At 41.5% G+C, this 20,516-nt stretch overlaps 1 long non-coding RNA gene across 2 annotated transcripts in view; it reads right to left on the reverse strand.

The window, feature by feature from the left end:
- LOC121074845 overlaps window positions 1-20,272 on the reverse strand; it is a 77,330-nt gene extending 57,058 nt beyond the window's left edge. The window contains exon 1 of one of the 2 annotated variants that reach the window (XR_005822565.1): window positions 19,428-20,272. This is a non-coding gene — a long non-coding RNA (uncharacterized LOC121074845). The other variant, XR_005822567.1, reaches the window with a different exon arrangement.
- Window positions 20,273-20,516: the final 244 nt, after the last annotated feature.

Raw genomic sequence — 20,516 nt, forward strand, 5'->3', positions numbered from 1 at the left:
GTGAGTAAATTTAAAAAGAAAAAACAAAACTGTATAACAAAAGTGAACAAGACTTCAGGGAGTTTCTAACTGCTTCTCAGGAGTACTAGGTAAGGCATCCATATGGATCGTGTCATGATGAATTACAGGGATTTTTTCTATGCATGTCACCTAATTCTAACATTTATCCACTTCATTTTACAATTTCAATTTTAATTTGATCATCCTTCCCATTTTCTCCCACAACCCATACACTCTTGGGACTTCTTAAAAATAGCACATGTATTTAAGCCAGATTCACATGAAAATACCACACATAAATCTAGGCCAACAATAAATAATGACTGGCTTCTCTCAGATGCTAAAACCAGATTTATAAAGCTAAAGTAGATATTGAACAGACAGCCAGAGACGTCTTCCACCCATCAGTCACAGTGGCATTATTCCCTTCTCACGGCCTCTAGATTTGCACTATTATAGCCTCAGGTTGGGGGGCAGGATAGTTTGGTGCTTAATCAGGAGGCCAAAGAAAAGCATGTTAAAATTAGGAGTTGGGCTTGATGATTCTTGTGTTTCCCTTCCAACTCAGGATATTCTATAGGGAAAAAAAAAAGTGTTTTGTTTTGTTTTTTTAAACTGAAAAAACAGATGACATGTTCTGGAGAACTTATCAAAAATGACTACTAGAAAGTGAATAAAGATTTAACAAACAATATCTAAATCAGGGGATGACACCGAACTCATTTTCCACACGGGCAGCATTATTGTTCCAGCAGAAAGGAACAGCTGCAGGCCCTGGTGTAAGGCCCAAGTCTGGCCTAGTGAGCCTGATCGATTCTCTGCCGCCTCTAACAGAAGGAGGTTTTTCTCCTGAAGTTCAGTTCCTTCATACGGATGAGGCCAAGGACTCTGTAATCCCCCCACACCTCACCCATGGGTACTCCCCTGCTGCAGAAGCGTATCCAGTTTAACCCCTGGTGAACGTGTTGGCCTTCGCTGTTTGCTTCTGCTCACCAACATCACCTCATGACTGCTGGTTGCCACATGGCGGCTGAGCCCAGAAAACCCCGCACTTATAACCCAGAGTTCTGTATTTGTATGGGTTAAATTGGAAACCTGGCAAATGGCATGGGAAGGCCCAGGTCCCCCCTAGGCCGCACCGCCCATTGCTCTCTGCATGAGCATACCCTGATCACAAAAAGCCAGGTGTCCCTCAACTGTCACCCCCCTCCTTGCAAACACCGTATTTCCCATTTATCCTCTATAGCAGGGCACTTTCTACTGTCAAAGTGAGTTAAAGAGGTTTCATTTGATTTACCACAAGGCAGCTAAAAGCTGTTGGCAGAGGCTGATGGATGTATGCAAGGCCACAGCTCAGCAGTGGGGGATTTGGGGCATTTGCCCAACGTTTTCTTTCATTTTTCCATCAAAATTTAAAATTTTTTTTCTAAGTTTAACAGAGCCGGGTGCCGGAGAGGGGCTGGGGAATCACCCTGGGAGCCCAGCACCCCACAGAGCAGGGGAGAAGGGACAACCAAGCACCAGGGGAGCCAGATCAGCCACACCACCAGGGAGAAACCCTTCGCCCTCCACAAGAGCTGACAGTAAGCCACAGGCTAACAGAAGAGATTGAATGAGGAACAGTGAGAAACAATAGCTGTTTTTATATTGCTCACGTTACAGTGTTATGTTGCTGTCATACATATTAATAAATGGAGTATTTGTTATAGACATACTGGCCTTTTTTTTTTTTATTCCCAGGCTCTCTACCAAGTGGGATTGTTTAAATTTGCTCCGCTCAGCAGGGGTGAAATAGGATTTTAAAAGTATCTGTAATGACACAGAGATAGAATGAGCAACCAGGGAAAGAGAGGCTGTTTTCTTTGTTTTCGTCTTTTTAAATTCAGGCTTCATCACAGCCTGTCACTTGACTTTGAAGGGAAATCAAGCAACTAAAATAAGGCCTAGTGAAATGCATTTCAGTTATATCACATCCTAAAAATGAACACCATGTACATGCAGAGGATGAACATAGGAATATAGACACACAACTTCCTCTGTAGAAGAACTATATATTTTAATAAGTTTTTCTTTCTCAACTTCAAATGTTAATTGCATTAATAGCAACTTAAAAGCTACACAAGACCATAACACAAGGATATTAATCTTATCAGAATAACCCTCCACACAGAAAACCTTCTGGAAGAGAATCTTCAAGAGTAACTTTTCCAAAGGAGATTCACTCACTTTAAGGTTTTTTTGTTTGTTTTTCCCCCCCTGGAGTTTCTATAGCTTGTTGTGGAAATTTAGAAGAACAATAGAGATCAAATGTTAAAGTCTACTTCAGTTTCAAAAGTTTCCTATTTAATTCTAATTTCTTACATTCCATATATACTGCTAGGAACAGACCCTCAAATACAAGAAGTATCTTAAGGACCATGAGAAGTCAGAAATAATTATTACTGAATTAAAGAAGTTTGAAAAGGCTCTGAGATGCCATACATCCAAAGAGGCCTGAACTTTATATAAAGAGCCTCCATGCAGACACAGAATTCAGGTTTGCAATGTAAGTTACTCTGCAATGGTAGAGCATATATCCAACAATAATGCACACTGATTATTATATTTCACTTCAACATTATTACATAACATCTACAGACCATGCTACAAAAAGCTCTTCCCTACGTCCCAGCATTAATCTTCAGAAACCCTTGAAAGTAACAACCCCCTTTCCTTGTTCCTCCTTACTTCCAAGGGTAATATTTCTATTATTTTAGCAGATTTTTCCAATACCTCAACTGCTATTCAAATTAAAGTTCAGCTGAAGCGATAGCATCACCTGTTATAACTCATCCTTCTCTCACTCCCAGCCCAAGGAAAACACCAACTGCAAGTCACGTGCCTCACATACCCAGCTTTCTGAGCTTCATACCGTAATGGATCAAAAGCTTTCAACATGAAAAGCTTGTTAGCAATGCCCTGCTCACCAGCCGACTTTCAGAGAGTTCAGCATACGTCTAATCAAAAGATCATCCATATAAATCAGACTTTCCTTTTTAATTGTAACATCTCAGTGGGCCTTTCTAATAAATATTTTAAATTTATTAAACAAGTTTCATAAAAGTACCACCTTGGGCCTTTTAAAGGCTTCAGAATTGAAAATGCGAGCCTAGCTCGGTGCTAGAGCCTACTTATGTTTAATGTTGGCATTTCCCCGTGTTGACATTCGGGACCGCGCTAGGTGCAGTGCTGCGTTATCACTCCTGGCTGCCTGCCACGAGGAGACGTTTCGGAGCAGCAGCAATTACTGTCTTTGAAGCAAAAGATTCAGAGGCAATGAATTGTCTGTGGCTTCGGATCATCCCTTAGCACGTTAACCAATGCCCACACTAAGCATCTCATGAAGATTCAGATACCACAGTGGTGAGGACGGGGCACTCCGGCCACGTCAGGGTTGCTGCAGAAAGGGTTTTGCACGGCTGCAGAGAGTGGTGCATGGTGCAGCCTGGATCAGGGACAACAACTGCGTTAGATGCTCCTTTGGAGCTTTAGGGTGCACAAAATACTCTCAGGAAGGTCACTATTTGTGGATAAGCAATGATTATATAACCCCTGGTCTAGAACTTGGGCATCGCCAAGGCTTTGTGTGTAAGGGAACGCAGCTCCAACAGCAGAACCACAGAGTGGTCATTTGTAGTGCAAGGAGGTCCTGCAGACACCTTGGCCCAAGGCTACGGCAACAACACCAGGAAAAACACACCTCAAGTTTGAGGGCCAGGACACATTCAGATTTTCTTCCTGTCTTGAGACCATAACATTCATTTGAGAGTTGTGGCTTTCTTTTTCAAGATAGGAGCTCAATATGCAATATCTCAAGAATAAAGCACCTGTGAAGCACCTGGAGATTGTCAGGTAGCTGTTAGCATCTTACACAAACTCTTGGACATGGTAAGTCTTCACAGCTTCAAAACAAGTCTTTAAATTACAACCTATTAAGCTCAGCAAGGTTCTTACACTTCTGGATTTTTGCAGCCATGCTCATTTCATTAGTACACTCCTAAATAAGCTGCCTAAGCACAAACTTGGTAATTAATGCAAAACATTTTCCTCAAGGTAACAAAATTAGTCAACATGCCTTCATGAAAAACAGCCCAGGGATGTTTCCCATCTTCCTGTGAGCATCCCCAGGTAGATATCTACTTTGCAGAGCACAAACCCAAGTGCCAAGGCACACAGCCCAAGCTTTATGCTTCAGAGTTACCAGAAACACTGTCAATCTTAATAATTTGAGAACAAGATGATCCACTGGGGCAGGGCTCAGCAATTTTATTTCTTTAATACTAAACTAAGGATCAAACTCCAAAGCTTGTATAAATATCCAAAGCAACTGCTTCGCCATATGAGAGAGATCACTAGAAAATATATTTCCTTCATATTTCACTGTGATTTTTTACTATAATAGCAATAATCCTAAAAACTCTAAAAACTTATTAAAAAACAATTTAGATGTGGGAAGGGTTCCCCTTTCTGTCTGACAACTTCATTTGCCTCCCTTATTTTGCAAACCAATTTTCTTAAGATCTTATGAGGAAAAATTGATCAAGCAAACAGATTGAACAGCTTGCTCTATGTGAATTCCTCCCCAGGTTCCATAAATACAGGTCACGTATGAGCTGAAACGAAATCAATAAAAAAAGAACTCTACAGTATCTTATTTTCCCATCAAAATTATTTATTTGGTTAAAATCAGAAGGGGGAGGGAACCCTTTTATCTTCCCAGTAAGTATTGGCATTGCAGATTCAGTACATCATCGACAGAAGTTGCATTTCCTTGCTGGAAACGGTGTCGTGTTGCCACACGTTGAGGTGCCCACAGCTGTGACCAGCCCTGCACAGCGACAGCACAACGCGGGGTTTTGTTCTTGTTAACATCAACATCCTTTTCAGCTTCAGTAGCGCAGAAATCATGGCTTAGACCCTGAGATACCTTCCAAAACAGTGTTGACGATGCCATTTACTCGACGAAGTGAAACTCCGTAAGAGTAAGCTGGACTGTCCCTGAGGCCTCTTTACTTGCAGCATGCATACCTAATGCACCTCAGTAGAAAAATCCTGAACCAGAGGGCTTAGCTCAAGGTCAGATGCATTTGCTTAATGCACAGATACTGTGAGATAATGATGAGCCATATAAGATTTAAGTATTCGGTATAAATGGCTTGCCTAACCTTCCCTGTTCTATCAGCTACTCCTGCAACATTTTGTTACGTATAGAGGACAGTATCTTAATACAAAGAATAATTGTTTTATATCCAAGGATTAGTATTTCCTATCTTACTAAAATTATTAAAAAAATATTTGAGCTGTGCTGGTTAGCTTTGTTTAGTTACTAGTTAGGCTTCATGTATCTCATCTATGCCACTGTTAGGCTCTTAATGAAATAAATTGAGTTAAAGCAAAACAATTGAGGTAAAGGCGTGAAGTTAAATTAACTCCTTCCATTCCCTTTTGACTCCTTCCATTCCCCAGGTCAAGGAAACCAGAAAAAAAAAAATTAAGTTTTCAGAGACTCTACACCAACAAGCCCACCAGCAAAATTCATCACAAAATTTGAGGCGGGCAGCAATGCGAGAGGCACATGAAAGGAAGGCCACAGGCAAAAGATAAGTAGATTTTATTTAAGCAACTTTAAACAAATGTTGGCGAAGCACTGGTAAATCTGCTGTAGCATCATTTTTTCCATCTAGCAGCACTCTTATTGACAACTCTATGCTAGTAGAAACTTAGAAGAAAAGTATCCTAGAAGATGGTTAGCTTCATCCAGATCTGTTTACATCCTTCTATCTTATCAAAGACACGTATTCTGCATTTCAACCTGCAGCACAGAAGTGTGAAGCCTTCACACAGCATCAGCTGCAGGGACACACAGAAGCATCTCCTCCGAGCCCTTCACCAGACTCAGACAAGAACTGTGCCTCTGGAAAGGCCTTTGCTGGCATGTAACTGACATCCATTAAGTATTGGGAGGGTTTCCAAAAGCCAGATAGTTTGACTGTTTTGCTGTTGTTTTTGTTTAATTTGCCCGTTCTCTACTGCTTGGTGTACCTCTGGCCTGGAGACTTGACAGACAAGTCCCCTTGCAGTACTTAAAAGGGAGTTAGTAATTACATTTCCACCCACCACTAAAATGAGAAACTCTCGTTGCCATTTTGTGAAAGGAAGGCTTTGTATTAACCACCTTATTAAATAAATTGCAAATACTTTCCTTTCCTGAGCCTCATAGGTGCAGCTCATTTTTTCTTGCAAACTCTTCACTTCAAAGCACACGCACTCTACAAATTCCCCAAACCAAAGTGGTCGCATTTCCACACACACAGAGGGGCGAATAGGTAGTAGCTACAATTGATTAGTACTTGTAACAAGAACGTATGTCCTTCATATTGCCAACATGCAACATTACCACCAGAAAAGTGACTTGTGCTCCAAGGACAACCTGAGTCCAGCTGCAGTCACTGCCATGCAGCATGTATTCTCATGGACCTACGCAAAGAATTCTCTCTATAAATGTAAAAATCTGATAGCACGCTTAAGTCACTCAGGCCAAGATGGGGATTTGCAAAGCACTCAATACTGCTCTAGCTCTCCTGCTTCCATTGATGCTCATTATTTATTAGCAGGAAAGAACAAAATAAAGATGAAGCAAGACCAAAAATCCAGTGCCAGCAGTGGGAACCACTCACCCATCCTCTCCAGATGCAGGTGTTTTTTTCACACCCAACCTTCACTATGCAAGAAGGAGGGGAGCCCACTTCCTTTACAGCATGGCATTGTGAAAGTGTCAGTAGGTTAAAGACTAAAGAAAAGGCAAAGTCTGTATATTAAAGGATTCTTCTCTTTCAATGAGGTTTGTAACAGTGGTTACATGTCACATTAACCAAGCTATAAAAGAACCTGCTACCATTTAACTCGCTTTTATAGTCTTCCTCCACACCTAATGCTACATTATGCACGCAATAATGAAACCTGATTACACAGCTGGGTGGTATTCTCTGGACAGGGTTTCCCTCGCAGTCCTTCTCCCTAAACAACCTCATCTTCCTTTATTTCCCAAATATAACAGATGTTCTACAGTCTCATTATGAATATGTATTAACCAAGCGAAAGCTGTAGGAAAGGAAGTTTTAAAGAAAATACTGGAGGTGGACGGCTGGGGTCTTGTTCCTTGGGTTTGGTTGTTGGTGTTTTATAGTTTTGGGTTGGCGGTTGTTGGTTTTTTGACTGAGGCAGAAAGTTCTGCGTTTCATTCATTTGCACATCTATAATTTAGTTGTTTCTTTGGGGTTGTTTTGAACTACTATTAATTTAAGGTTTAATTGATTGACAAAATCAGGCTACCTAGTTTAGCAAACTGACCATTCAGCGCTTCATCATGAACACGTCTCCCGTTCAGTATTAATATGCAGTGTGACAGTATTGACACCTCAACAGCACGGAAAGTGGTTCCCTCGCATTGTTTGCTGCCTGGGAAGTGAAGACTGGCAGATGTTCAGCCCTTCACTTGCCAGGAAAATTAGCACTTTCCCAACAGATATGCATACAGAGTGAAGCATCCCGTAGTCATTGACAAAACGGATCTCAGCATGGCAATGGACTGCTTGGAGACAGGAGCTCTTCAAACTCAGTATGTCAAGAAAGTACAGGCAAAGATATTATTTGCAGTCACACAACCAAGACTTCAGAACTGTGCAATTACTGTGGCATCACAACACAGAGTTTATCATCTATCCATTGCATCTTCACAGGGAAATTGCAGAGAAACTAATTTACAAGGCCTTAGCAGTATAAAATGCATTTTTTTTGATTTCATCATAAGGAATGATTAAAGATGAATAAGCAATTTTTCTGAACTTACAGTCAGATTAGATTGATTTCCTGAATATTTTGAAATGATAAATCAGTAAGAGTTTTCTTGCCTGATCCCTGTTAAACCTTACAAGTCTTTAGTGATTTCTACATAAGCCTCAGACCTACTCACATTAAAACACTATCCAAAGCTCTGTATTTGGTATGATTTCACTTCTAAGACATGACATATATAAGAAAAAAATCCACCTTTAAGGAAATCACTTGGAAATAAAGAACGAAATATTTGTCATTGAGCACCAAATTCTTTAGTATCCGCAACCATAAAGATAGCTGCAAAAATGGCAAATTATGGACCCAAGGTGGAAAGAAGAAAGATATTTAAGTCTGAAAGAAGTATTCATGAAGGAATTATATCATTATTCCCTGGTCTGTACATCTCATGCAGAGAAACAGAGCCTCCCACACAGCCCAGAGCCAAGATGAATCTAGCTGACGTTGGATTTCCTTTGAGCAGCACCCTTGGTGACTCTTCGGGTACCAGCGGGGCAGCCAGGGACAATACCTTTTGGGCAGTTCCCTACTTTCCATTTCTGTCTGTAGAAAATATTAAACTACAGCCAAAACTAATTCCTTCAGAACAAAGTACTTTAAAATTAGCTCAAGAAAAAAAAAAATCCATCAGTTCTTACAAGGGCCCCAGGTTTTATGAGAACTCATACCAGCAGTTTTCTCCTTCCATTATGCAACTTTGAAGAGGAAGAGTGGAATGAGCAAGAGGCTTTGGGGGATATTTGACAGGTATTTGGTTTAGAAGATCAATAACAAATTGACTGTAGAGTCCAAGGCCACCACAAACAATTATTGATACCCTCAGCACAACTGAGATCTCTGAAACCTGAGGTGCTGCAAGCGGTGCTTGTTGCTGCCAGTTCTTACTGCCATCCCCAGCCTGATGAGCTAGGGAAGGGGAAGACAAAAAAGAGAGCCACTGGTGCACTTGGACGTGTCACCAGCTATTTTTTCAACATGGACTACAAGAAGTTGAAGACCTGAATAGTTCTGGGGACGAGCTGAACACAGGGATCTACATCCCTCTTCAAAATAGAAGACTAGGCATGCAGTCAGTACGTAGTGTGGGAACCTTCCAACATTTTCCTCCACACCTTTCCCTTTAAGGTCTCCAGCACCACAGCGAGGAAAAATGCTTCTGTTTGTTCAGAAGACAAGCTCATTTGAACTGATGAGTCCAGGCACAAACAGGACTCTTACCAGGCATTACAGCAGCACCAGAGACAGACACCCCACCTCTGCACACTTCGCACCTGAGCTCAGGACCCCTTTCCCAAGTCCTTCGATGAGCAGCTCTAAGACAAGTCCTCGGCTAAGGCAGCAGTTCCACGGCCCTCTGTAAATACCACTGCAGTGACTGGCAACACTTCATCTAACTACAGAGATAGCATAAAAGGACAATTTGTTACTGTCACCCTGATTTGATATTTCAAATAATCCTGATACGTGTTAGTCCTATTAGTCACTATTTGACATTATCTTCTGCGACGTCACATGAAATCCACAGTCACTCAAAACAACATTTCCTTCCTCGCTTTTCTGTTCGTAATAGTCAGGTATTAAACACAGCTCATCTTGGGCCTCTAAAGCATCAGTGTAGGACTGCAGCTACAGTTGTTTCTTCCTAAAAAAGCATTTCCTAGCAGACTGGGAGTGTTCACAGCAGAATTTATACCACTTTAGCAATAAAATGAAAGTCATGTTGTGGAAGCAGCATAAAAACGCATCTTTTAGTGACAAAATCTTGTAAATCCTCGCCTAAAATACTGTTGAAATCATGTTTTTCTTGCAAAAACATTGAAGAGTATATCCTTACCAAGTGAACGCAGGTCATATGTTTGAATGATTGGGATTCGTGAAGTGGCTCAGAACACATTTAGCTGTCTCAGCGTTTTAGGGCTTAAGTTAAAAATATGAAGCAATAAAATCCAAATGTGATTATTCAGTAGGTGCATCTGGTCACTGCTGGAGAACAGCATCTGAACAATACTGTTCTGCAGGCAGTTCGAGTACGGGATGCTGGCCAACACAGCGCTGGGTTTTTGAACGAAGCAGCCACTTTAAATTCAAGCCAAGGCTATGCTGGAGGCGGCCCAGCAGAACCTCCCTTGGAGAGGTGCTCCCTGGTGCTCCGAGGACCCCGAATGCCCCTGCTTGCCACCAGTCTCCCCCAGCAGACTCTCTCTCCATCACCAGGTCAACCGCAAGTGTTTGTCAGAAGTTTGAGTCTGACGATTTTTGCACTAAATGTAAACAGTTTCAAGTTCTTTAAGTGATGGAAAGATGCCCAAGGTTAGAAAGAGCAAAGAGATGCAAGTTAAAACGAAGAGAAGAGACCCACACATCATCTTCTTCCATTTTTTTTTAAATATGGAAAAAGAAGGAACTACTGTTATCAAGACGTATTTACAGTATTCTGCTGTCTCCTGGGCTCAGTAGGAGCAAGTTTCCCCCATGCTTTTTTTTTTATTATTATTATTTTAAGGGAAAAAATGGAAAGAAAACTTAGGGGAGGCAGGGGAAGGACTGCAATGGTAAATAGTTCTAGAAAATGGGTTGGGAAAAATAAAAAAAAGCAAAGAGGAAAACAGGATGGAAAGCTTTGATCCTAGAGCACGTATTCAAGCCTTGGATTTATTCCCTTCGTTTGAAAATTGCAGCAATGTGATCTGGAACATCAATACACTGCTTTTGCCTAGACATGTACTTTTACTTCACATATAGATTTCCTGAAGAAAAAAGTCTGAAACACAAGACAGTCACACAGAGATAACTTACAGCTCTTCTCTCCCAAGAAGCAGAAAATCCAGCAGGAAATCCACAGCCAAAGAGAGGCCAAAAGAGGTGTTATAAATGTCCCAGGGCTTGTCTCCAGGGGAGCGCTACATGGTGGTGGTGGTCCATGCAGATGCAGCAGCTCTTTGCTGCTCACCTTCCTCACTTCATGTAAGAGAACCACTGACGATATGGACTCACAGCAGCTTTGCATTTCTAAGCACTAGAGGCTGACCTGGCTCAAGAGCTCTGCTATAAATAACTTATTTTAATAGAAGGATTTTAAGGAGGAAACAGTGGAAAATAGTCCAAACACACACCATTCCTCAAACTTCCTCAGGGTCTCAAGAAAGTGCCAAAACCAGAAGGTGCTGATCAGACATAAAATCCAAAGGGCGATGCAAATGTAGAAGAAAAACACCGTCAGGGAAGATTGGCATTGAGTCAGGGAACTCTGCCTGAAGCAGAGGAATCAGGAGGAGTCTTGTGGAGCCCATGAACCTGAAGAAATCAGAGATGCCTTCAGGAGGGCAACACTAAAATAAAATATTCAAGCTATAAACATGCTTTCTCTAGCAGTGACCCCAGCACAGCAGTTAAGATTAGGGACGTGTCCTGCTTAAGACTTTCTGACCCCCAAGACACTGACCATGTTCCAGACAGCAGTCACCAGCACACAGAGATGCAGTGACCATTACAGGCCTGCCACTGGGTCCATCTGAGCCCACCGGCCATGGAAATGCCAACACTCACACAAATGAATGAGTCTGATACAAACGAGGGAGAGCCTGCTCCAGAAACTTTGCCACAACACTAAATTCACATGGGTTGAGCGGACAGGCAGGTCTATCAAAGAGGATTACATGCTTTAGCTTAGCATCACTCTTCTGCTGCACACAGGCAGAAGAAAGAAGTACAAGCAACGCAACTTCCGACTCAGTTAGCATTTGCTTTACACTCTCAGTAACGACCTGCCTTACATTTCAATAACAAGTTGAACTGTACTTTAAAATACATCATATTTTACTCAAGTAATTAGAATTTTCAGCATGACCTTTAAGATATAGTGAAATGCGTAACCACACATCTTAAAAGGGTAGGGTAAAACACATTTAAAAGTAGATAGACCAAAGGAATACACACCTCAACACCACAGCTCCAAAAGCATTCAAAGCTCTTCCCAGAAGAAACTTATCAAGTCATGAAAGAACCATTTAGCATTGCCAGGAGGACTAACGTGAGTCTTGTAAATTACTTACTCTGTCCTCATACTACAGGGAACAAGGGAAAGCTTGCAGCAACATCAACACAAGACATGGTTATCAGCCTTTCACTTTTGTTTTGTCAGCCTGCTCATGTGCTTTGAAATTTTTGAATGTTTGAGCTCATTGAAGAGATACAACAATCTTGTCTATATATATATGTACAACTAAAGCTGTTAAGAACTTGGATCTCATTTTAAGCACTATCTTTTCCTGTAACCACTCCAAAGGTGATCCATAAAGAACATCTGAGATTTAATTTGGGGTCTTCCACAAAGAGCCATTAGCTTATCACCGTTATTAGCAACAAACAAATAAATGCTGCCACTGAATACGTGTTTCAGTAAGAATAACGCCTTGTCACTCATTCCAACATATCCTTCATCTAACTGTCTTCCACTTAACAATCTTCTTCATCTGTGCAATTTCCAGACAGAGAATGTAGTAATTAAAACATATGCAAAAAAAAAATCTTTACATGACATTTTATTGTCATTTACTCTGCTTTCTTACTCTGATGTATAACGAGTATTTTGAGACAAGCCTTATTCTCAAGACTAGGTAAAAGGAGAGGAACCACACACAAATTGCATGAGACACCAGCATATGGTTCCCTGGCCATGCAACATGGGAGAAGGTGGCTGCAAGCAGCCCAGCTCCCCGACCAGAGCCAGCCGAGGAGCCGCCAACCAGCAGCAGCTGCCCTGGCTGGCACGTTTCCATCCCGAGCAGTTGTACTCTCGCCAGTTAAAATCACCACTGTAAATTGCAGTTGTGTTGAATGTTATTGAGCTACAACCTCTTAAACAGCAGGCATTATTCAGAACTAAGTGACTTTTTAGCTTGTTTGTTTTATTATTTCCCAATAGCTTGCAAGACCAACACAACCGAGAAGAATATTTTAAGTCCCACTTCTCTGCAGTCACACCGGTTACTGAGTTCCATGTAGGTACATCCATGCAGATCACCGTAAGCAGCAGCATTGTGCACGGCAGATTCTGACTACAGAGATATAATATTGTGCTTAAGATAAGGCACACAGTTCAGTATGAAATACCATCTTCAGCTTTACTTTTCAACTATTAAAAATATTTTTAAAAATATTAAAATGCAAAAATTCTACTGGCTGGTAGTTCATGTGAAGAGGCACAGGAGGAAAAGGGCCACAACAGAAGATCATCTGTGGATTCAGAAAAAGCTGAGAACATGTAAATTGCCTGCAATTCCCCTATTGAAAATCTCCTTTTCCACCAAGATGTAAGAGTTCAGAAGCACAAGATGCTGACTTTTCCACTGAACTCACTAGCACTGAGTCTTTTCCTTCCCTGTTCTTCATTCAGCCTACATTGTGCAACTGCCCAGTTCAAGACACTCAGGACAGGGTAGAAAATTCAAGGACCTTTCCTTTTCATTACTAGTTTGACTATTTTCCTTGCTAACTTGGAAATCTTTCACTTGCCAACATCTCCTTCCATCACCGATTACGAGAGCTCTACAGATAAACACGGTAAAAGTTTCTTCTTCCATTTTTGTAGAGATTTACACAAGTGCTCAGCACCTAAAATGTCAACAGACCACAAACCTGTGAAGAACCACATAATACAGCAATAAGAAAAACGTGGGGACAACCTCCTAGTCAGTCTTACTTCAAAGAGATGGACAGATCCTGATCTGACAGCCTTGCTAGGAAACTTTATATATATACAGAAGACGAATGAAAGTGTCCAGATAGGAGGGAAGAAAGAAAATATTTTCCTCTTGTCTTTACCTCTTTCATTGTTAAACATAACTGACAAACATACACCATCCCTATTTCAGAAGGAAAAAAAAATAATAAAAAAGGCTACACTGAATTAGGCCAATTGATATTTCCTAGAGTGGATACAGAAAGGAGCCTGTTTCAGAAGGGCTCAGGTCACCACCCAACAATTGAGGCACAGATGTGGGAAGAATATTGAGCTTTGGGGAATAACCAGATTTTTTTTTCCAATAAGTAGAGCACATTATTTTCAAGTGGTTAACTGAGAATAACTCTTGCAGAAGTACAATATAACAGTAATTATTCCAAAATCAATTGCACAAAAGGGTTCGTTTTAAATCATATTATGATTGCTGGATTAAAGTAGTTATTATATAATCGGATAGCAATTACTCCACCTTAATAATTTCTGGGTTTCTAAGGGTGAAAGTGATAATACAAGCTACAGCAGGTGTCAAATTTTAGACTTTGTGAAATGAATATTCTAAAGGCTGGAAAGAAACAAACATATTAGCATATAACAACCACAAGCATAGAAGAGAGCTAAAAATATAGAAATACTTCAACCCCCATGCCTTGAGCAGACATTCAGGAACAGTTCACTCAGGAAAAAGGGCTTTCAACATACCGTTTATATCGCAAGGAAAGAATCACAGAATCACCACAGAATGGACCTCAAAGATCCTCTATAATGCTGATAATAAACTTGAGCATCTATGATTTGGACCCCTCTTCACCAGATCAGCAAAACAAGTCTCAAACAGCTCGCCGATTCACAGGACACTGTAGAGATGTGTTCCGGAAAAAAAAGCGTCCTTATCACACCTGTTCTTCTTCGAGCTTCTGCCAACTCATTTACTGCAAAGGCAGCATCCATATTGTTTTTCCTGTTGTCGTTTTTTTCCTTATCTTGTTTCTCTTTAATTTGAAAGTCCCTTCTTGTTTCTTAAGTACTAGGTGCCTCTTGCTTTTCGATCATGTCTCACTCAAAGAGCAGCTCTTTACCAGATCCCACCAAAACCTCTCAGAAGAGATGAATGGAATACAACTGAGAAACAATCCTCTTTGCAACCTACTCCAATTCTTCCTTTTTTTTTTTTTTTTGTGATGGCTTTTACTTAATCCCAACACCTGAAAGAAATGCGTGCTAAAGGACCAAGGCAATGAGGTTCTTCCCAAGATTCAAGAGCCTGCCCACAAGGCTGTAGGTACAGGAACAGAAGCTTTGTTTCTCGCTTCCTTAGAGCAAAAATCTCATCCATGCCTCAATTCACACCTAACAGCTGTCGCAAGAAGGTAGAACTAAATACACTAAGTCCTTACTATTCTTTGAAACACACTGTTCTTTGGGGGAGAATATACTCTATTGGATTACAAACTAAATGGCAAGTTAAAATAGAGTCCACCTAGTTTTTAAAGGACAAATATTTGAGACATGCCACTGAATATAAAGACCATTTGGCAAAGTAAGTAGACACTGAGGTTCAATATATACTAAAAGTAAATGCCCGAAGCTTAACACAGTTAAGACAAGGGAAAAGGAAGCTCTTGGAAAGAGGTACATTCAGTAAGTCTAAAAATCAATGTATAGGTAGTTCAACACACCAATTTACAAACCATTCCATTAAAATAGGGAAAGAGAGAAAAGTAGACCTTGAAATGCAGGCAGATAATAACATAAGTAGATTGATTTCTATCACCATGTGTTTCTGCAGCATTGATTTCATTCTGTAAGCATCTGCAGTAACTGAACAATTACAGGTGCTACATGATCAAAAACCTAACTAGTTAGGGAGTTTTGAAGTGAAACCTACCAACAAAAAAAAAAGAAAAATAGTAAGAGAAATAGTGTTTTAAGAACATTGCAACTGTAGAAATCAAAAAAGAAATGTGAAAGAGAGATGTCAAAAAAGTTGTGGAGAAGAAAAAAGGTGCTTTCCATTTGGATTTTGCCCTTAGGAATACATATGCCATGAGTCTTAAAGAACGAACCCAGTGATCTGGGTTACAATGGCGCAGGCAGCCTCAAGAGACCAAATATGTGCACATAAAAGAAAAAAGCTAGCCACCTTAGATGGAAACCTGCACAGCCACAAGCCTTCCACTAGCTGCACTTGTGCAGCAGAGTCAAAACAGATAGGATCTAATGATCCCACAGGTGTAGGACCACAGGCTGTGAGCGTGCGCCCTGCAGTTACCAGCCCTTCCCACCCAGTACCTGCTCGTTGAGGAGCAGCAGCTGCTCAGCTCCTGTGAACCAAGGACCACTCCTCCTTTTACAGCATTCAGCACAGTGCACTCTCGCATATGAGCGAGCAGGAAGGAAAGAAGTATTCCCCAAGTCTGTGATTAATTTATGACCCGCAGTGTGAGATTTGCTTACACTACTTTCATAATTAGAAGTGCTGTTATTGGTTGTAAGGAACCGGTTTAGATTCCGGCAGTGCTGGAGAGCCACAGCTTCACACACAAGCAGGGCTCTGTCTCAGTCCTAAAGCAAGCACCGAGCTCAACGGCTGCAGGGCAATCTCTGCTGTCCGCTGCCACCACTGCAAAACCCACCGTGCTTAAAAGCATTCCTCAACATGCTGCAAGCAGTGAGACACTAAGCATTCTCTATCCTAAAAAGCAGACATCAGTGTTATAAAACATTAGTGTAAACGCACCTTTTATTATTGCAGAGGCATATCAACCATTTCCTCATCCCCCACCCAACGTTTTTCAATCCCATCTTCCTGCCTGCCTTTCATTAAGTCACTGCTACGTCTAGCATAGGATACCAAGTTCTCCTTGAGCTCCTTGTTGACTTGACACTTGCTGAAGTGCGACAAGCCTGACACGTAGCCTTTGGAAATCTGTAAGATACTACACGAAGCTGGGAAGTCAAACTGCAGAATCCTATTACAGATTTCCACCTCCCCACCACGCACACCTCCCAGCCTGACACGTTTGTAGCACGTAGGTAAGACATCAGTAAGTGCAAGAGGACAAAGAAGAAAGATTTCCAGCCAAATATTTGCTCGTCGCCATTCCTGAAGAAAAGCATCGTAATACAGATAGGTGCTGGACTACCTGGGGAAATACATTAAAGACGATGTAGAAATAGCTGCTCTACTGAAACCATTTCAGAGGGCAGGAAATTTTAGCAACTCTACTCCAGGAAAAGAGATTCCCAAAGATGAATGGCAGCAAGATGTGTCAACTCTTCATCATAAGCGATTTTTGAAACATTAAACCAAGAGCCATAAATAAACACTCAAATATTCCTTAGAAACTGAAAATGCATAAAACTAATCCTCTTTCACTAGAAAGAGAAGCCAGTCATAAAAATAGTTACCACAGCTGTTCTTTAACCTCTTTATCCATCTCGTTTAGAAACGCAGAAAGCAGTGCTATTGTGCCACTAACAAAAGTTACGGCTTTCATGTTAACACAATCTCGCATCAACAATTGTGCTGACCGGTCTGTCGTGCCCTCTGATGAGCACTTCTGAGATGCAGCAAGAAAAGTTATTATGCAAAGAAAGAAACGTCGGGTGACTCCCATCCACGTGCAATTTTTAAACCCACAAATCCACAAGCCAGAGAAGTTGGCAGCTGCCACTTCGGGTTGTCAGCTGCCAACTAAGCGCATTGTTTTAATTGTTGGAAATGATTGATTATGCAGCTGAACTACCGTGGTAGCTGAACAATTTCACGACAACACAAACAATGGTGGTGTCACTCATTCTCCTCCAGATACGTGGTCAGATGGGTAGAGCAGTGCTGTTATGCAGTGCTAAATTACAGCAGCTAGTAGGAGAGCTATGATTATTTTCCCTGTCACTAAAGTTCAGCATGTGCTGTTGCATCCACGTGGACACCCGTTGCCTGAACCAACGTGTATCATCAGTCTGGAGGTACGAGGCAAAAGCTATATATACATTACACAAATTCTGTGTCTTTTATATCCCATGTTTTATCTTACTGTAAGGATTCAGCAAAATTACTGGGCATTAAAAAAGCTCAAGGTATTATCGAATAGTGGGGCAGGTTTTGCGTTATCTTGATCAATGTACAGAGGAACAGTAACTTATTATTGAAGTATCATGGATGCCTTCTGTTTTCCCCACAGAAGTGAGTTCATTCAGATCAACAGGACAAGACAGACCCGATACGCAGTAGAAAAGCAAGCTGGATATCTTCATTTGACCATCTTTCAGTCTCCCGTGCATACGAGACTGCCTACCACTGATGACCTCCCTTCCCATCCATTTAACTCCAAGTTCAACAGGGATAAACACTAATCCAGGAATGCTGTCATGCCAGGTTTTCTTTTTCCTCTTCCTCCTCATGCTTCAGGGTTTTGTGGTTTTGTTCTACATTCTGGTGAGCTTCATCTCAGCAGCTGAGAGCCAAAAAGCTAATGGGCTGTTACAAACACAGCCTCCAGACTGTCAAATACTGAGAACAAAGAATGGGGGGAAAAGAGGGGGAGAAAATGTTGGCCACAGGCACTTTTGCAACTCCCAGTCCTAGAGGGTTGATTCTGGAGGAGCTTCTCGTTCATCAAGCAAACCTGACTCAGAGAGGCATACTGCTGTTGTTTTTTTTCCCCCAGCTGCTCCATTGTTTATAATTACCAAATTTTTCATGCATCAGAATAAGGGCCTGATCCTCCAGGCTGTAAACACCAGCTGACAGATCAAGAGAAGTCAGTTCGCTACTGGAAATACCTAACAGTGATACTGCATACTGCCCAATTACTCCCTCTCCAAAATCTCAATTTATTAGAAAGCTGTTAGGACATATACAAATTCCCTGTACCACAGGATAGTCAATGGCAATTTAAGCCATTAATTACCAGCAAGTATTTCACTAAAGAGGGTAGTTTGGCACTGTGATGTTGAACCAGAAAGATTCCTCTGTGTTCAGCAGGCATGGATCAAGCCGAACTTCTGCTCTGAAGCCTACAAAGCCATGACACTGCTCCACCAGGACTTACACTGGGTCTTAGGCTGTCTTATTTGAATGCTTCTAGTGAGAGACTGCTTGCAGTCTTTCTGTACCTGCGCAGGTTGTCTTCTACGCCGCATGTCCTGCTCATGGCTTTGCTTGCCCCTCAGCTCCCAGTCACAGCACTAAATAAGGACAGTGCACCAGGCTGTTCTGCCCCAGGTTCTCACAGGCTGCACTGCCAAGCAACTGAACTGCTCCCCTTCAGGTGTTCAGAGTCAGTCATCAAAGCAACAAGCTTTAGGAGGCTTCAAAATAGTAAGATTTGGAGCTCAAAAATAATAACAAATAATAATAATAAAAGAAAAAAAAACAGCTCCTCACCATGTCAGCCAGCCATGCCCTCCTTCTCAAGTCCCCTTCCTTCCACCCCCCTACACACAAGGCAAGGCAGCGGTGGATGGGAAACCACCCCTAGGCTCAAGGCACAACAGGCAAGCTTCCTTCCTGCAGGATTGCTTCCCCGAGCACAAGAGAAAGCCAACATCCAGCTGTGTCCCAGGGACAAGGCACAGACTGCCATCGTGCTCAGACCCAGGAAGCTGTGGCTCTCATATCACAGATGTAGCTCCTCAGTACGTGCTCAGCCACTACAACCAAGTTGAGCTCAGCAGCCCTGGGCAGATCATCCCTTCCAAGCAGCCGAAAGACAAAAACACCCCACAATGCAAACCCCTCCTCAAGCTCCTGTTTAGTGACAGGTTTATTACAGCTCAGCCCCGTTACCTTAATGCAGCCCCCGCCTCCATCTTCAGAAACAGCCAAGAAGAAACATCCAAACTTTCTATAACCTTCAGCCCCCAGTCTCCACACCAACACCTAAGATAAAGCTGTGCTTTCTTTTTCACTACTTCCCCTCTTCTGATAGGCCTCCCCAGAGCACCCTCCCTTCCTGAGCTTCTCTGCTAGCATCAGGTGTTTCTGGGCTGCATCATGGTCCCAGCTGGTAGACATCATGTTCCTCCTGAAAGTCTGCATCTTTCAAAATAAATGGTTTCAAATATTCTCATTAACAGTAGTAAACAGCGAATTGCACCTCCCTAGGTTTTCCTGGGAGCTGAGCTTCTACAAATGCAGCTGAGCTTACTAAACATTTATTGTTACATCTTCATCATAAAACTGGACAGCAAAGAAACAGCAAAGTATTTTTTTATCCCTATCTTTCTGTGCTTCCCTTTGTCAGACACTGGCCCAATATTTATATCCTCTTGCCTAAAGTCATTGACATAATGAATTAAGGATACTTGGAAAGTAGAACAGAAAATTAGAGGCCATTTCTGAAAGTGCAGTTGTATGTGATTTGCCGAAAGTCATACAGTTCATCAGGAGACGGAGAGCACATCACCTTAGTTCCCTGCCCTTGGCTTTAACCCTTACACCGTGCATCATTGCTCATAGATCTCTGATTGGTAGGTGGTTTACCCAAATTACAAGGCACATAATGCGGTTATGTTTACCTAAAATAATTGTATGCGTTTCTGGTGTTGAGTAGGTAAGATGACCTCTCTATCTCCCTCTAGCTGACTTCAGCTTCATGAGGAGTTTGGTAAGATCATTAGTATTTTTTTTTTCTGTTATATGTAGTGTATATTTATTTCTTCATATAATATAAATATGATATTGAAAAAGCCCAGAGAATTACTAAACACTGCAATATTCAAAGTCTAATGACTAAAAACTACATTCCAGTAAAGATTCGTTCTCAAAAGAAAGTAAAACTTCTCTCATCTCTAGGGTCAGTGATTCAATTGGGACAAAGTATAATCAGTTCTTTCTTGAATTGACCAATTCTAACACTATCCTTCAATCAATTCA

The sequence above is a fragment of the Cygnus olor genome, chromosome 9 (assembly GCF_009769625.2).
Source record: "Cygnus olor isolate bCygOlo1 chromosome 9, bCygOlo1.pri.v2, whole genome shotgun sequence".
Taxonomy (NCBI): domain Eukaryota; kingdom Metazoa; phylum Chordata; class Aves; order Anseriformes; family Anatidae; genus Cygnus; species Cygnus olor.